Source organism: Acipenser ruthenus, chromosome 3, assembly GCF_902713425.1.
Source record: "Acipenser ruthenus chromosome 3, fAciRut3.2 maternal haplotype, whole genome shotgun sequence".
Lineage (NCBI taxonomy): Eukaryota > Metazoa > Chordata > Actinopteri > Acipenseriformes > Acipenseridae > Acipenser > Acipenser ruthenus.
The window spans coordinates 17,266,769-17,284,293 of record NC_081191.1 but is presented as its reverse complement, the minus strand read 5'-3'; the positions used below and the strand labels follow the sequence as shown (position 1 = coordinate 17,284,293).

The window sequence follows — 17,525 nt, the reverse complement described above, 5'->3', positions numbered from 1 at the left end:
TCTTTTTTTTTTTTTTTTAAACCTTGAAGCAGCCAATGATAGCGCTTGCAGGGATGGACTTTTTAGTGAATTGGAACCCTCCGACCTTAAGTGAAATATGGTGACTAGCATTTAATTATGGTCAGCGATAATAAGTTCAAGGGGCGGCACGGTGGCGCGCTGGTTAAAGTTGCTGCCTCACAGCTCCAGGGTCCTGGGATCAATTCCAGACTCAGGGGTCTGTCTGTGGGGAGTCTTCATGTTCTCCCCGTGTTTGCATGGATTTTCTCTAGGTACTCTGGTTTCCTCCCACTGTCCAAAGACATGCTAGCTAGGTGGATTGGCCTCTCTAAATTGCCCCTTAGTTGCTCTGCGATGGACTGGGTCCTATCCAGGGTGTAGTCCTGCCCTGTGTCTGCCGGGTTAGGCTCCGGCTCACCGCGACTCTCTATAGGATTAAGCGGTTACAGATAATGGATGGATAGATGGATAATAAGGTCAGTTACCCGGAGATCTTGAGACTCAGTAGAAAATCGGGAGGGGAGGCAGGTATGGGTCACAGCCAGATAATATGCTTGACCTTGCAAGCATGAGCACCCTCACTGCCTATATGAAAAATGCTTTCCTGTTAAAATGGTACACATTCACATCTTATAAACAATATGGAAGTCCGCATTATTATATTTTTTTTATTGGTGTGCATGCGTACCTTCGTACCAGTTATGTGAACCCCTGTATGTAATTGTTTATATCATTCACAAATCTCGTGTTGGGATTCACAGGGAGATAAACATGGTCAGCAATGTTGGCATACATTAATGGCAAAGTTCAAACACAACCTGTTTGCTCCTAATGTTACCTAAGGTAAGGTAGTTCAAGATAAGTGGTCATTGGGGTCAGTGACATTTATATTAAATAAACAAAGAAATCTAGACAGTGATGACAATAACCACATTTTAACAGTTTTAGTATACAATATATAAAACTATCATCCGGGAATCACTTTGAACTTGGTTTTGCCAGCATAAATCTCGGAATAACGCTTTCTTAGAAAATGTTGCCAATTTATTTCTGCAGCAGAGGACCAGGGTCCCCTGTTGTGATATTTCAAATTTAAGATTCACAGACCAGAAGCATCTTTAACGAGAATGTTTCACTCTGTTGCTTTATCACTGTGGCAGCCCTCCCGTCTTGCAGTTCATGTACTACAGCAGGGCTATTTCTCTAATCCGTGTTTCCAAAACATTTTTGTTGTCCTGTCTGGTTGAAGGGAGCTATAGATCTGTTCCATTCCTTACCATACTGGGCTCTGCAGACTAAACCTAAAGCTGGCTCTTCAGCAAACACCTGAGAAGACTTTGAGACAGAACAGCCTGTGAACCAAGATTCATTTCATAACTACAGCTGTCTTTGATGGGAAAACTCTTTAAAGTTGAAAGATTAAGACATAGTTTCACTATTGCAGTCAAATGCTACAAGTGGATTCAGTGTCACATTTTGTGCTGTTTTCCATACCTGTATCGCAGTGTCAGATGTAATCCCCCCCCCCGCGTTCCCTTAGAATAGCCTGTCTGCTGCCATACTGTGGGTGTGACGTAAGAGAAAGAGTAATTGAAACGCCCTACTTCATTACATGTCAAGCAAACAGAATTGCAATCATTTGCTGCCCACAGACACTAATCTGCTTCTCGTTGTTTTTCATTTGGAATGGCAGAGGGACCTACAGTGTCTGTGACCTCAAAGCAAGTGTAAGTTGCAGCAGGTTATGAGTTGTCGCGATTTATCTTCACATTTTCCTTTTGCAAATTTAGATAAGATACAAAGCAAGCTTGCAATGTGACAGCAGTTCTGCTGGCCGTGTTGCTGTTCATAGATGCTTTGTTGCCTCAAGTTCCAGTTTAAATACTCAGGCTTTCAGGTTGGGCTTTGTTTGAACGCTTCTATCATCAATGAACCAACACTTGAAAAAGAAAACTTTTGTCAGTTTTTCAATTTGTTCTATTATAGGCATATCTGACTCTGGTAGATTATCTTAGTGGCTGACTTTCCCCCGCCACCTCTTAAACACCTCATACAACATCATCCCATCAAAACCTTGCTCTTATTGTATTACTTGTATTGTAACACTTGAAATGTATTTGCTTACGATTGTAAGTCGCCCTGGATAAGGGTGTCTGCTAAGAAATAAATAATAATAATAATAATAATAATAATAATAATAATAATAATAATAATAATAATAATAATAATAATAATAAATAAATAATAAAACCCTTGACCCCAAAATGTCTCTGAAGCCATCTTTTATATACACCAGGGAGAAGATGATTCTACCTTTTCAGCATCTTTCATAAGAAGCGTCCTCAACCTGTAAAATAGTTCTACAGTACATTATAAAAGAAGCTTTTATAAGGCATAATTACATTTTCTGTTCCAGTTGTATTCTGTTCAATTTCAGCTTTCTTCTTTAATTAAATAATGGGTCATCTTTCAGCACTATTCAAAAAAAAGGTTTTGTTCCTTACTGCTCAAGCACTTTGAAGGCTACGTTTGTTAGCGTTCACATTTTATAGAAAAGGTTACAATTATATTTCTGATGATGTATAATATCCCAAATGACCGTCTTTGTGCTATCCTGTTATTGTTGCTTTTGTGCAGAATAAAGTGGATGGATGCATGTGATTTGTATCCATATATGATCTCTCTTTTTCACAGGTATACTTGCATGAGTTACAGTATACCTCTGAGAGGATCTATTAAGCAAAGAATATTGGTGCTCTAAAGCAATGGTTTTCAGCCTTTTCATCTTAAGTACCAGTGTTTCCAGCAGGGACCACCAGATGCACCAGTAAGTCTCAGCTATGTGGTTTTAAAAGAAACACATGTTATAGTAAACATACCAGATAGTGGCTTTTCAAATAAAAACACATGTTTAATGTATTTCTTTAAAAAACGCTCATTTGAGCCCTGTGTAATGAATCAAGTGCACAACAGTTAAGATTCATGGAATGAATGCGTTCTCTACAATCCCTGTATGTAATGAAATTGGGTTTGGCTTGTATGGTAAATCGAAAATCTCTTGTTTCACTATATACTTAGTAGAAAATGATTTCTACTAGTTATTTTTCACAGTAGTTTATAACACCCCATAAGCTACACAGAATTAGTCCTACAGTATAAAGTGGTAAATCCCATAATAAGTGCTTTTCATAGGCTATGCCTCTACCTGCAAAGGCAGCTTTTAAACAGCCTCAAGGCCATCCTGGATAGTGCAGGTTCAGCAGCATAGCTTGATCATTGCTTGGAATAGATGCTATACTATGATGTCACCAGATCGATCTTCTAGTGCTCTGGGGCTTGTCAACGTTGTACATGTTAGTTTTTTTTCAGGCTTTTCTATCGTGCATGGTGGCAGTTTCTGTGTGCAGATTATTCTAAACCAACATTACGTAGCCATCTTTTTAAATTTAATACTAGCAGAACCATTATCACCCAGTAATGGACTCGGAATCAGCTGTTTGATCAATGTTGTGAAAAAGTTCACACACATGTACTTTAATTTGGTGGATGTAGGTCATTAAACTGAGGGCACCAATTCTTTATTTAGGAGATATATGTAATGTTTGTCACAACTTGTTAGTTTGCCTTTAGCATTTCTATACAGGTGTTTATTTTGTCAAGGTGCAACTATACAGTATGGCTATTGCTTCAATGACAATGGAAGCCTCTGGCAGAGCCAACAGGAATATAAATGTGCAGATTTATTTAATATGTTATTTAAACCTAGTCCAGTCTATATATCGTGGCAGACCCAAGGGTAGGGTGATTGATGCGAAGTACAGGAGGGCAGAGATTTTAATGGGATTGTATCCGGCCACAAAATGGCTGACCCAAAATGGACTACAATCCAAAAAATGTCCGCTCCGGGGACTGCACTACCCAGAAGCCTTAGCAGGAGGGCAGGGTGTGGTGAATGCACCTGTTAGGAGCACAAGAGTGTGGTTCACCTATTTAAAAAGAGGGCTGACTCTCAGCTCAGAGTGGAGTGGAGTGGAGTGGAGTGGGTTACGAGACCCATGTAAGGATTATTGAGAAAACTATTGCTTTGCTGTGTATGACCCTGGACTGTTTCGAGAACCCTATTGACTGTATTGACCCACCTTTGTTGGGGAACCTGAACTGTGTACCGGACTATACTGCAGTTTCAATGCAGAAGACAGTACTAATACAGGGATATAAAATGTGTTTTATAAAGGTGAATAGAAACCATTGGTAACCCCCTAGCTGCAGCTACAGGGTCTAAGAGCTGTAATTAGGTTTTGAGCTCTAATTGTAACTTGTTATTACATTCATGTTAATGTTATTCCAAAGATGTGTTCTGGTTACTTAGAAAATAATACCCAGCACAGAGGGAACTGGCAGAGATTATGAACTGGTTTGGTGGTAATGTGGCCATTGACATATCCAGTAATGTAGCCTTCATGCTGGCATGGTTTCTGATTTTTGTTTCTGTTTTGGTTTGTAAATGAAATGTTTCTTCTAATGTATAGATATTTCTTCTCTGCCAACCCCAACCCCCAGTATGAGTAATTGGTAAAAATAAAAACATATTCCCGTAATGCATACTGAAATATTGGAAATAAGTTAAAGAATGAGTGCTTTTTTATGCTGTCCCAGAGAATGGCAATATTTGACAGAAATGGATGGCTTTCTGATGCTGAGACCACGAGCGTTTGACAGCTTTTGAATAGCCAAGGCAATGACAGGCGATCTTACATTTATCAAATGCAGTTTGATGCAAAGCTTGACCTTTAGTCTTTATTGAGGTAGAATTGTGGTATCTCTTACTAAGAGTATATTCTTGAACAGGGGAAGAACTTCAACAAACTCTGTGCCAGGGAGATGACTATATAAACTAGCAGTGTACAACCTTTAAATCTCGAGCGACATCACCTGAGCATCACCGGACTCCCCACAGAGCATGAATTCTCCCACTTTACCGGGGGTTTAGGTCTTATAAATATAGGTAGTTTCATGTCAGAGATCTTGTCACTCACAAGTATCAAGGTCAGTTGTCTTGATTTATCTTGAGATATAAAGTGTCAGATCTTTACTTGTACTGTATGCAGTTAACAGTGCTTTCCATATGCTTCCCCTGTACATGTGTTTTTTACATCTTTTACCGTAGTGGTTCACCATGATTGCCTGTGCTTTGCCATGCGTTCACTACGCTTTTCCAATCCTTCACCATACTTTGCTTTAACTCTGCAGTACTGTAAACTTTTATTAAATTACATTTCTATTCCAATTTGATTCATTAAATTCTGCCCAGGGAGGGTCGGGTGACTGAGTGCTGTAGTATTTAGACCATTTACATCAGTCACCACTGGGATTGAGGCTCTTTGACCAGACTATTGGTGCTCAAAAAAATATTCAGAAAGAATCTCCAAGTAAAATCAAATAAAAATAAAAATAAAAATCTTGGTTATAAGTAACGGTGGGAAAAGTTTGAATTTATTTTACGAAAGCAATACATATTTTACTTGTCCTGTCTGCAGCTAAGTTCTTTCTCTACTTTTATAACATTGATGAGGGCACACTTTGCACTTTCTTTATTGATCAACACTTTGCAGTCAATTCCTTTTAGTTTTATAGCATATTCTGTTTCCTTTGTGTGTTCATTATCCAACCATTAATAATGTGCCTGTGGCACTTGCAAGCTGTGAGCTGTTATGTGCTGATGGATTAAACATGACTAACACGCTGCCTCCCAGTTGTCTCTCTTACACACATTACCACGAGAGAACAAAGAGTGTAGCAGGCATACAGTGTCTTCGTGACTCATATCTATACACTTGAGCTCATTCACAATATTGTGGAAAGCCAGTAACAGCGGTGCATTCTGGCAGGTTGTGGTTTAACAGTGTTGTCATGGCACAATTCCCATATCTGATTCCTTTAAATGTCATTGTTAAATGCTTAGAAAGATGCCCACCCTGCATATGACCTACTTAAAGGATTTTATTACATAGGGGCTACTATGTTTTGTTTTGTATTTTTACTCCTTTTTTAATAGTTTTAGCAATAGCAACACTACAGATTCCAGAAAATAAAAAAAACAGTGGTAATGTGAGCATCCCTACATTGTCCCACAAGCATGCCTGAAATGTGTTCCACGGATCCATGGTTCCAACATGAAGCTCTACTGACACACCGTGCATTACAATTAGAAAGTTATGTTCAGCACTATCCAATCTCAAAGCAAGGAGTTTCCAGGTGCACACAATAGGTAAAGCAGTAACACTTTAGATTTCAGGACCTATATAAATAACCATGTAATAACATGGTATTCTTGGTAATTATGAGCGTGTCCTGCTTTTGCATCCTATCTACTGAATACGTGAGTATTTACACAGTAGTTATCATGGAAGGGTAAGAACCATTGGCAATTACTAGTTATTACGATGTAATTACAATGTAATAGAAATATTTGGTGTGTCAGGAATGCATCATAGGATCAGTAGTCCCAAAACAACTCTAAAATATTATATTATAACAAGTAATTTACAATAAGTAACTGCTAAATTTGTCTGGGACCATGTAGAAAATTCGTACTAGTAGGACATTCCTCACTTCTTACAGGCCTGTGGTGGTATATACTTGTACTAGCTACCTCTCTCAAGGGAACTAAAGTGTTTTTGAGAGAGAGAACTGTTTTTTATTGTTGTCTATTTTTAAAAAGATGTATATTGCACTATATTATTCATTTTTGTGTCACAGTGCAGCAAGTTGAGTTTTTACTGGAGCAATCTAGGTAAAGTACCTTGCTCAAGGGTATAGCAGCAATGTCCCCCACCTGGGATTGAACCCATGACCCTCTGGTCAAGAGTCCGGAGCCCTAACCACTACTCCACACTGCCTTATTATTATTATTATTATTATTATTATTATTATTATTATTATTATTATTATTATTATTATTATTATTATTATTGTTATTGTTATTGTTATTGTTATTGTTATTATTATTATTATTATTATTATTATTATTATTATTATTATTGCCAGTAGAGCATCATTATCTTTACCCTTTTATTGTGTGCAGTTTTTTTCCCAATTACAGCTGCCTGAATTTCAAAGAGCAGGAGATGTGATCCCTTTTATTGGACTAACTAAACAATAATTAAGCACAGGCTTTCAAGACCTCAAAGGTCAGGTGAAAGTAGGAAAGAGTGATTGATGTTTACATTCAAAGGTGGCATCAGAACTTTAACAAAAATAATACATTTTGAATCACTACAATTCTAATGTATGTCGGGGGAAAAAAAAAAAAAACACAAAAAAACATTCAGGGGTGCAAATCATTTTATTTATATCAATGTGAACTGGGATCACTGGAGAACTCCCCTATTGTGTATCCACTAGTCCTGTTTCGTGATGCTGTTTATTGTATTTTGTTGCAGTAGAAGTACTGTACAACGGCCACTCTGATTCCTAGCTGTGCTGTTATTTGATTTGAACCCTATATGGTACATAATATGATCCCTCTTCACATGATTCTGTATCTGGGTTACAAACATATGACGTCTTTGCTCAGTCCAACAAAGTAAAACACTTCTTAGTCTGATTAATTTTGGCTTATGGTAAGACTGTGGCTCAATCTGAATTTGCTTTATTTCACAACGACTAGGATCTGTTACTGTGGCACAAGAGCATAGCGTAGGCTTCATCGGGAGCAAGAGAGAAAAAATATGATTCCGGCTCAAGATCATGTCACCATCAGCAGGACAATTGGAACCACTGTGTTACTTACCACCTCGCAGAAAGTGCAAGGGAGTTCACAGTCACTAAATTAAAGAGAAAAACACAATGCCCAGTGCCAGAAAAGACTCATAGTAACTGATAGTAACCTCTCCACCCCCACACTCACCAGATAATTAACAATTGTCTGACTTATTAAAGTAATCTTTAACCTTGATCTTTAGGGGGCAATCCAATGACGCAAACCTAATTGTATCGATCTCCATGGAGGTGCTCCAAAAAACAAAAGGGGCTAGTTGAGCGACTGCATGCGATGAAGGCAGCTGAGGGATGAGTGGGCAGAAATCGTGACAGCAAATGAAAAAGAGAAGACAAAATAATATTTTAAAAAGTGGGACAGCGTGCAGGATCCTGCATGTCGCCAGCCCACGCTGTCGTTGAGCTCATGCAGGATCTTGAATTCCATAAATTAATTATGCTTTTCCTTTTTCAGCTTTTAATCTTTAATGATATCTGTTAAAATATATGTGTGTGTGTGTGTGTGTGTATATATGTATATATATATATATATATATATATATATATATATATATATATATATATATATATATATATATATATGTGTATATATGTATATATATATAATTAGCTCAAAGAGCCAGCTGCCAAATATATAATATTCATGTTGAATATTTGGTCACCTAGAGGCAACCTTGAATTGGAAAGATTTCCATTGAAGAGGTCTTTGGGAGCTGTACAGCACAGTCCATATAAAGACAGTTTAGCCTTGACGGGGAGCAGCGCTGCATGTACATTCTTTCTTGACTGGCATAAATTACCTATCAAACCTGATGAAGCCGTTTTACAGACTTCACAAACTCTTGTGAAGTGCAATTTCAACAGTCTCGTGCGTTCTCCGCAGGCATATTTGTTCAAATTAAAAAAAAAAAAAGCATGATGTTGCTCTTCAACCAGTAGAATGTAAATTAAACTAAAATGATTATGGTGTCTGAATTGATTAATTCTGCAGAGTGGGAGGCAGTAATAAGAAAACATTATGCTGTATGATAACCTAGAATCTCAAGCAAGTCACTGTTTTATTACATTTTCATTGCACCATGTGGGTGTGCTAGCTTACTCCACATCCACTGTGCTTCAAAGAAAGTAGAGTGAGACGTTACATTTGTGACATGCTAATCTGGAATATACAGTATAGTAGACACTGATAATGATGCAGCCATCTGAAATGTCTTTGTTTCTTTGTATGCTATGGAAACAATGTCACAATAAAGATAGAATAGAGTGCCATGTAAGATGCAAGCTCATTCAGCAACCCATGATTTTTTTTTTTAAATACTGTACTGTAAGGATTTTCAACTAATCAAAGTGGAATGAGTTCCAGTGACCTCAGCTTGGCGGATCAAATCCACTTTCTGTAACAAAAAAAACACACACACAAAAAAAAGTGAAATAACATGGGACGACAATTTAAGTCATTGGCCAGCAGGCACAAAATGGCTGACATGTTCTACTGCAGTGTTGACTACACTTCATCGTTACTTTGTAATTACATTTTGAAGGCACTTTGTGATCCTCTGTGGAGGAACGGTTCGTGTTCAGTATTGTTTCATTATCTATTTGGTTCAGCACAGTTCAAGATCAAGAACTGATACCAAAAAGGCAATGAGTTGTGGGCCCTTGTTAAAACTTGCACAAGATATATTTGTGTCGTACAGTCAGATCCAATTAGTTTGACACATTGGTGACACAGTGTTCTCCTAAACAGTTATATGTCTTCATGTCTTTTTTTAATTGGTAATGAAATAAGGAATCGTGAGAGGCAAGTTCCTAGCAAGCACTGAGAAAGGTTGTTTAAGTGGTCTCACTTTGCTCTCATAAATAGCCTTTCCAGTTGCATGTTAAATCTTTCTGTGCCAGACAGTGCTTACAGCGAGAGACCTGTGGTACAGTGTTAGTAAAGTCAAGAAAAAGTATTTCTGCTGTTGAATGTCTCAACACTATTGTCATGGTGCTTGCTGTTAGACTGAATAAGTTAGAGCATCCATTTATTTTTTTTTTACATTTTTTTTAGCGTGATTAAAATTTACCATGACAACTTTTATAAGGAAATTGGTAACAGGAGTAACTGCTGATGTAAGAAGAGCTGTAGAAAAACTGCTGGTAGGACTAACAAAGGTGACCGAGACTTGAAAGAACCTTAATTAATGTCAGCTACTAAAGTGGTTGTCCTGAGTACAGTGCACTCCCTTTATAAGAATCACTGATATCAGAATCAACTGCATATAGTGATCAAAACCACTGGGACAAAATCATTCCTATACTATCCAATGTAAAATAATCCGCTTGTAAGAATCAAGCAATCCACTTATAACAATTATTTCGGGGCAAACTCACTAGATGTAATATGGTACTTGATCAAGTGCAATGACGTGTACAGCCAATAAAGCTGTTTTTGAATTAGAATTTGATCACATCTCGCATGATTAGGCACGTACACAGCATGGATCGTGCAATGATGCAGGAAACCCTGCATTGTTTGTAATCAAACAGTGACTGCGCCACTGCATTGTGCAGGTATGTTTTTTGTGTGTTCTCTGTTAGTGAAAATGTGTTTCAATAAAGTGAATGCACATTCATTGAATACATACTGAGTACAGCACTGTTACTGTGTGATATGCATGTAGAGGAAGTGGGATTGCGGCGCGGTGAGGAGGTGGAGGAGGAGGAGGAGGAGGAGGGGGGGGGGGAGGGGGCAGGGGATTGCAGAGCTTTGCATCTCCGCTTAGTGAAAAACTGTGAGATTTGCATCACAACTGAAAAAAAGCAAGCCACAGATGCTTAAATGCAGTGGTAGTCCTGACAGTAAAATACTGTACTGTAATGTCATTTTAATTCAAAGGCCATTCCAGATCTGTTAATAACGAAATAAGTAGGTTCATGGTGGATTGCATCATTTGACCAACTCTCTCAAAAAATTCAAAGTTATTATCTATGAACAACTCATTAAGAGAGTTAATGCCATTTTTAGCGAAGATGGGAAAAGAAGAATCTATCATGGGGGCTGGAAATAAATGGTTTCTATTGACAGGGGCTAAAATGGAAATAGACTGCAGACCAAAATGACAGAGGGCAAACCTCATTACAACACAGGTTATCAGTTCTGATGAAAACACTCAGACCTTTAGCAAATAAAACATGCTGTCATCTTAAAGATTTATAAAATGTACATTGTTAATAATAATGGAGGATTCAAGGTAATGATGCACGCTTGGCCTTGGTCTCTAGTACATATACAGAAATACACTGTCAGGGACATGCCATTGTTATATTCTCATGCTTGTTTACAGCGCAGCCAGGACAGGAAATGAAAAAAGAAAAGAAAGACCTTATGAAATTGTTGCAAGTGAGTTATGTCGAGTTATGTTTCTTGGGCATTTGTATTGCTTTCAACATTTAGGAATCATCTGTTGCTTCATGGAGGAAAATGAAGAAAATCAACACAGCATGCTTGCAGAGTTTACTTCAAAACAATAACAAATGCTGTAGGATTTTGTAAAGATATAGAAGCAAAAAGCAGGTGAAAAACAAAATGAGCATCTTGCTTCTTGGATTAACTTCAGACACTAACTTTTGAAATGATGGAATTGTTTGTTAGATACTGGTTAAAGGAGATTTGTAAGTGTAGCTTACGTGGGGGCTGGGTGAAACTGAAATTGGTTTGATGAGCCCTCCCGCCCCACAAGACACATCACAATCCCATCACACAATCCATGATGGTCTTTGCTTGAGGGAGGCCCAGGACTGAATGACAGTGGGTGTGAAGGTCAGAACTTGTCTCTGAGAGGAAGTTTCATGGTGTCTGACAGCAACGTACCTGACTGTAGAACGTGCCATTTGTCGCTCTGCTTGATGTGTATATTATGGTTCTGTGACTAATCTAGATTATAAAACAAACCTTGAAAAATAGTGAATGAAGTTTATTTTTAAAGAAATGCTTGCTGTATAAGTAAATTTATTTCTGTCCAGGGTATATATTCAGCTGTCTTTGAATGAGGCCTGCAAAGGGACTCTGTGATATTTTCAAAGGGATCTCTGCAAGGCATAGCAGGAGATCAACTCTGCTGTGCTAATGTGAAGATAGGATACAGAAACCAGATAGCAGCCATGAGATGAGCAAGTTGAGCTCAGTTCTGTCAGTAAAGTAAGCCATGAAATGATCTACATGTATCTCAATCTGACAAGACTCAAATTATATCTACTGGGTCCTGACAGATTTGCCAAAATGCAGTTCATCGGTCACAGCATTTGTTAAAATTATAATAGCTAATGATTACTAAGCAGCTTGGGCCAGTGCCTGGACTGGGCAGTGTGAGGGGGCATTTCCCTCGGAATTGCTGCCCACTGACAAGTCTTGGGAATGCCTATAGAGTTTCCCTTCAGCACATACAGAGACTGTGCGGCATGCTTTCCTTCTGGAAGATTTGCTTTAATTGACATCTATAAAAATAATGTGCCTTCTGCACTGGAGTTTCTGTAGATTCCTGTCATGTCAACGCAAGGTTTTGCTTGTCTCTGTTTTAATTTGAAGTGTGTAAAACATTTCCGGCACTTATTTTCTTTATTCTTTTTTTATTACTGAATTTTTTTTCATTAAATATTAATTGGGGAATATCAGAAACAGCAAAACAAAAACTAGACAAGGTATGTTTTAGTAACATAGTCAGTATTCTGCTAAAATTATTAATCTGAACAGGATCCAGTCCCAACTGGTTTGGATTAGCAATAGTCCACTGTAAGCAGGGGTAAAGTACATCTCCTAGCTATCTACCCAATATCAAAAACCTGAGCTGGGTTACAGCAAGCCAACAGTTTCTTAGGTGTGACCTGCATATCCCTCATTTGAGCTCATTAAATCTGCAGAAATACAAATTCTTCCTCATCTTTATCTTTAGTTGTTTTCTGAATTACGTTCTGCTAATGTCTTCAGTGTCATTATTATGGCGTTATCTGAAATGTTTGTCCGAAGCAATACGTTTTGATGTTGAAGGACAAACATTAAACCTCTTGCATTGGTGTTATACAATACGTTGTCCATTAGCAGCCATTCATGTTAGTGATAATTACCTAATTAAAGGGTGTTTACTGTAATTAGTTTCAGTTCTGATATCTTTCAACACAATGCAATATTGATGTGGTGTTGAAAGAATGGCTGTAGTACAGCATTTGGTTCCTTTTAAAGGATTTATTCTTACTAAAGGCAATTAAGAAAAAAAAAACCGGAATATCGATTCTGCCCAGCATATCCAATATACTTATATTAATGTTTGTTTCCTGATAAAATATTTTTAAACACTTACCAGCATGTTACTTTCATGTTTAACTTCGTGCATGAGGAAGTTGGATAGGGACCAAAAGATCACAAAGTTTTGCTTTGACTTGTAGCCGTTGGCCCCTTGGGCACATTGGCATGGCAGTTTAGGAATACTGTACCTGTTGTTTGGATGAGTTGGGAATGGGATGTGCCACATATGGTACTAAAGATGACCATGGCTGATGCTGACTTGGCACCACCAGGGAGCAAATACTGTAGTCCCAATATATATTTATTACAAAAGAAAAAGCCCTCACTCTTGTCATAGCCAACCTGCCCAATTCTGAACCAATTCCAATTTATGACTTCTGGGGCGTTTTACAAGAACTTGAAAGTGTTCATTCGTTTCCATGGAGTTGGCATCCTAAGGATAGTAATATTTTAAGAAGATCATGTCCTCTGAATGAGACTTGGGCTTCACAGTAAAACAACCAAATTACTCTTGAAATCAAAGGTGATAAACACAGCTGTAAAGAAGAATATTGTATTTATTTATTTCAGTAACCAGTTAATACATAACATATATACAAGTTTTGATTTATGTGTAATGTAATATTAAATACAATTTGATACAAATATGATGGTTACTTTTAACATGTTAGTTTACATATTCCAATATGTCGGAAAGGCCATGCTTCCTGTAATCATTATATTGGGCCATGCAATAAAGGTTGATGCAGACAAACTACCCAGTTGCTGAGATTCTTTAATACTTGGTTTGTGTGCAAATTTATCTGTGTACCCATTGGTTATATCTGAGTCACTGAAGGTAGATTTTTTTTTGTATATGTGTGTTTGCATGCACAGTACATAAGATTGCAATTTAATAAAATTGCTCTGCAAAACAGATTTGTTTTCATATGTAATAAATTGGGTTCCTGCATAGTTCACAATGGCTTATCCTAGTTCTGCTGGAGCATCCCTTTACCAGCTGTGTAATGTTCTTTCTGTATTCTGTGAGATAGGGTTGAGAAATGACTTCTTACTGTTCTGCAGAGATGTGCTGCTCAGGTAATGTTCCAGCTGAGTAGCATTTGGCTTCTTTTAAAAGACATTGTGTCTTCTGCTCTGCGGGGTCTTTTCAGACGTGAAAGTCTACTGTAGATTCCAGGGATGCAAGTCGGTTGTGATCGGTTTGGGTTTATCAACTCTTTCAGCTGTTAATGACATCCAGACATTTTTTTTGATAAAACCGTAATGAAAGATTAAAACCGAAAAACAGAACTGCATTTGTGCAACCAAGGGAACAGGACATGCCAACATGTTGGCTTCAAAGTGACTGAAATGTGTGGGAGCATTTTAAAATGGTTTCTGACAAGGAAACACTTCTAATTAAAGCAGCTTGCAGATATTTCTCCGCAGTATCCTGCTTATTCCATTTTTAGAATGGTTCAGGACCTCAACTATACTTTTGCATTTAGCTATTTTAATCAGTTTAGCATCATTATTTTTTTTTTTAATTTGGTCTACAGACTCAACAACTTTTTTTTTTTTTTTTAACTCAAACTTCTACTGTGAGCTTTTCACTTCTTAGGATGCATTTCTTTAGCAAAAGGTTTAGGTTAGGGTATGCAGGTTTCATCAACAAGCCAAAAAAGAAAACAGCCCTAGACAGCTCAACACCCAGACTAAGTATGAAGCTGCGGTTATTCTTACTGAGGGCAATCGGGTCAGTCTTGTTATAACATAAGGAGTCCGACCTCTGCCTGTGAGAAGCCCCTGCCTGCAGGAACCGGGGTTCATCACATTGGTGTCAGAAGCGGACGCAGGTACCCCAGAATGCACTTGGAAGCCTGTAGCCTGGTGAGTCCGAGAGTGGACTTGAGGCTGGCAGGGGAGAGTGTAGCGTGCACGAGGGTAGGGGTCAGGGCTGGTAGGTGACGCAATCTAAACATGAAGACATGAGCCCGATATCTGCTCCTGAAAGGTATCAGTGCTATGCTTCAAAGCGGGAGGTCCTGGGTTCGCGTCCGAATTAAAGGATGTTAATATGAACTGTCTGCATGCAGCAAAGTGTGCAATGAGCTCCCGAAAAAGCAGACAGCTTGCTGCTGAGACTGCTGATGCCTTTTCATTGTACAAAAAAAAAATGGTTCGGTTTTATCTTTTTTTTTTTCCGGTATTGTTCTGTTTGGAATTCAATGCAAATGTTGGTTTCGGTTTGGGAAAATCATAACCCATACATCTCTAGTAAATTCATAACATGTGTTTTCTACTATTTATTGTGGATTCAAAGACATGAGCAGGATGCTAAGCAAATATTTTATCAGGGTTCAGAATTTGTGTCCATTAGATAATATTGCATTTTGACATTGCTGTCAGGAAGCCCCTGTGAAAGCAAAGCTTCATGGCAGCGGGCTAAAAAATTCAGGCTTATTATGAGCTGTATTTCTGGCACCTGACAGAACAGTTGAAAAGCCTGCAAGGTTGTCATTAGCGACTGCTAGAAGCAAGCTTCCTGCTTTTTTTCAGGAGAGCTGCTAAGAGTTCCAGATCTCGATGATTAGAACAGTGGCCTGCATCTTTAAGCAGGTCACATTTCTCATCACCATGACACTTTACTGACATTGCTGCCTAATGATGGGTGACTTCAGCTAGTGAATGACCTGCTTTGCTCAGAGATGGAGGCATCTCTTTTGTGTCTTAGTCCAATGTACAGTTATGGCCAAGTTTTGCATCATCCTACAGAATTAACTAATTTTGCTTCATAAAGTCAGATGAAACCTGCTGAATAATGCTATGTTAACATAATTAATTACATACCGCTTTGTAGTTTTCCATATACTTAATGAAAAAGTGACAGAAATGGAAAAATGTTTGATTTACATGATGTTAAATACCGTATTCCTTCAAATTTGACACCCTCAAATTTAAGACGCAACCTAAGTTTCCCACCCTCAATTTGAGGAAAAACTAAAACATCAAATAAATATGCATTTACAGAGATACAGTCTCAATTACGCACATGGAGGCAGTTTGCGGCTATTTGCTGTCACACAGAGCATTACAATTATGTGCTGCTTCTCATTTCCAGTCATGATTATTCACACCTGCATTTCTTCCAATTTGTGAACTCTGGTATTGCTTGGCATGTCGAAAAATACGGGGGTCTGATCAGCATTTCTGATCTGTCCAAGCTGATACTGTTCGTTAGAACCGCTGAAATTGTAAAAATCTTCTCTTTGAATTCCTCAGGAAGCTAATGATGCTTCTTTGAAAATGGCTGCCTGTACTTTATGTCATGGAGGATTCGAGATCGGGCAGTAACGTTTTGGTTTGTTTTTCTCTGCAGTCAGTCTCGTTGCTGCTTGTGTATTCGGGCAGTGACGTCTTTGTTTGTCTTTTCTTGTTAGTCAGTCACGTTGCTGTTTGTGTACTCGGGTAGTCACGTCTTTTGTTGCCGATTTTTAATACATGCATCATTATACTCAAATTTAAGATGCAGGCTATTTTTGAGAAGCAAAAAATGGCTCAAACAGTATGTCTTAAATTTGAAGGAATATGGTTAAAGATCTAAATTATGTTCATTTAGGGGTTTTTTTTCAATTCTATCTCATAGCCATAGCTGTACTATATGAAAGAAGCTAGTGGCATTTTAGATTACAGGACATGAATAGCGATGTAATTACTAATGATTCCTGCTCTGCTTGGTATCCACTGCACAATTACATGGAAACGGTCTTGTGATCATTTTGTTTCCTGATGTAATTGCTTGGAAACACCAGGGCGCAAGTTGTTTCCATGGACTGTAATTCCTCACTTGTTCCACCCGTATTTACATGCATTTGTAGTATCTCCTATAATCTGAAGTGTTACCAAGCAGCATGAATTAGAAGTAAATGCAATGTAATGTTAATGTAAATATCAGTGTCATTTGCTTTTGGCTCTTCCAGTCCATTCCAATCTAGGCCCTTGTTCCAACCAGGACTTTTCTTTTCCTAATTTAAACACCTCAATTAAATTAAATTGGGCACAAATGACTTAAACGTTACTTTAAAGACTCAGTTTTGCCTAGATTATTTTATTACTAGTTAGGGAACACTAACAGTTTTACTTTTAATTCACAAAGAATTCTGCAGATGTTGTCCTCAGTAAACTGTTTATGCTGTTATTTACAGTATCATGCCCTTCCCCCCCAACTCATCAATGTGTCACCTTCAATTAGAAATCTCATAGATCTGTTTCCCTGTTAATCTCTATGACTAATGATCTAAGCATGACTGAATAAGCCATGCTATTAAATGCTCATTAATTAGCTGACTTTATGTTAAATATCTGCTAATTTTCTTTGCAGATTACCAGAGTCGCACAGTTTGCAATTAGCACCCCTGTGAGCAGCAGAAGCAGGTGAGGAGCCGTTTCTGCAATCTGTGAGTACCTCTGCTGTTTTTTT

General features: G+C 38.0%; 1 protein-coding gene across 2 annotated transcripts in view; it reads left to right on the top strand.

The window, feature by feature from the left end:
* The window catches only part of LOC117394447 (neurocalcin-delta), an 85,619-nt gene that overhangs the window by 22,214 nt on the left and 45,880 nt on the right, over positions 1-17,525 (top strand). The window contains exon 2 of one of the 2 annotated variants that reach the window (XM_059012632.1): positions 17,427-17,479. The gene's annotated coding sequence lies outside the window, so the exon portion shown is untranslated. Of the gene's footprint in view, positions 1-17,426; positions 17,503-17,525 lie in introns of both variants that reach the window. The other variant, XM_033992731.3, reaches the window with a different exon arrangement.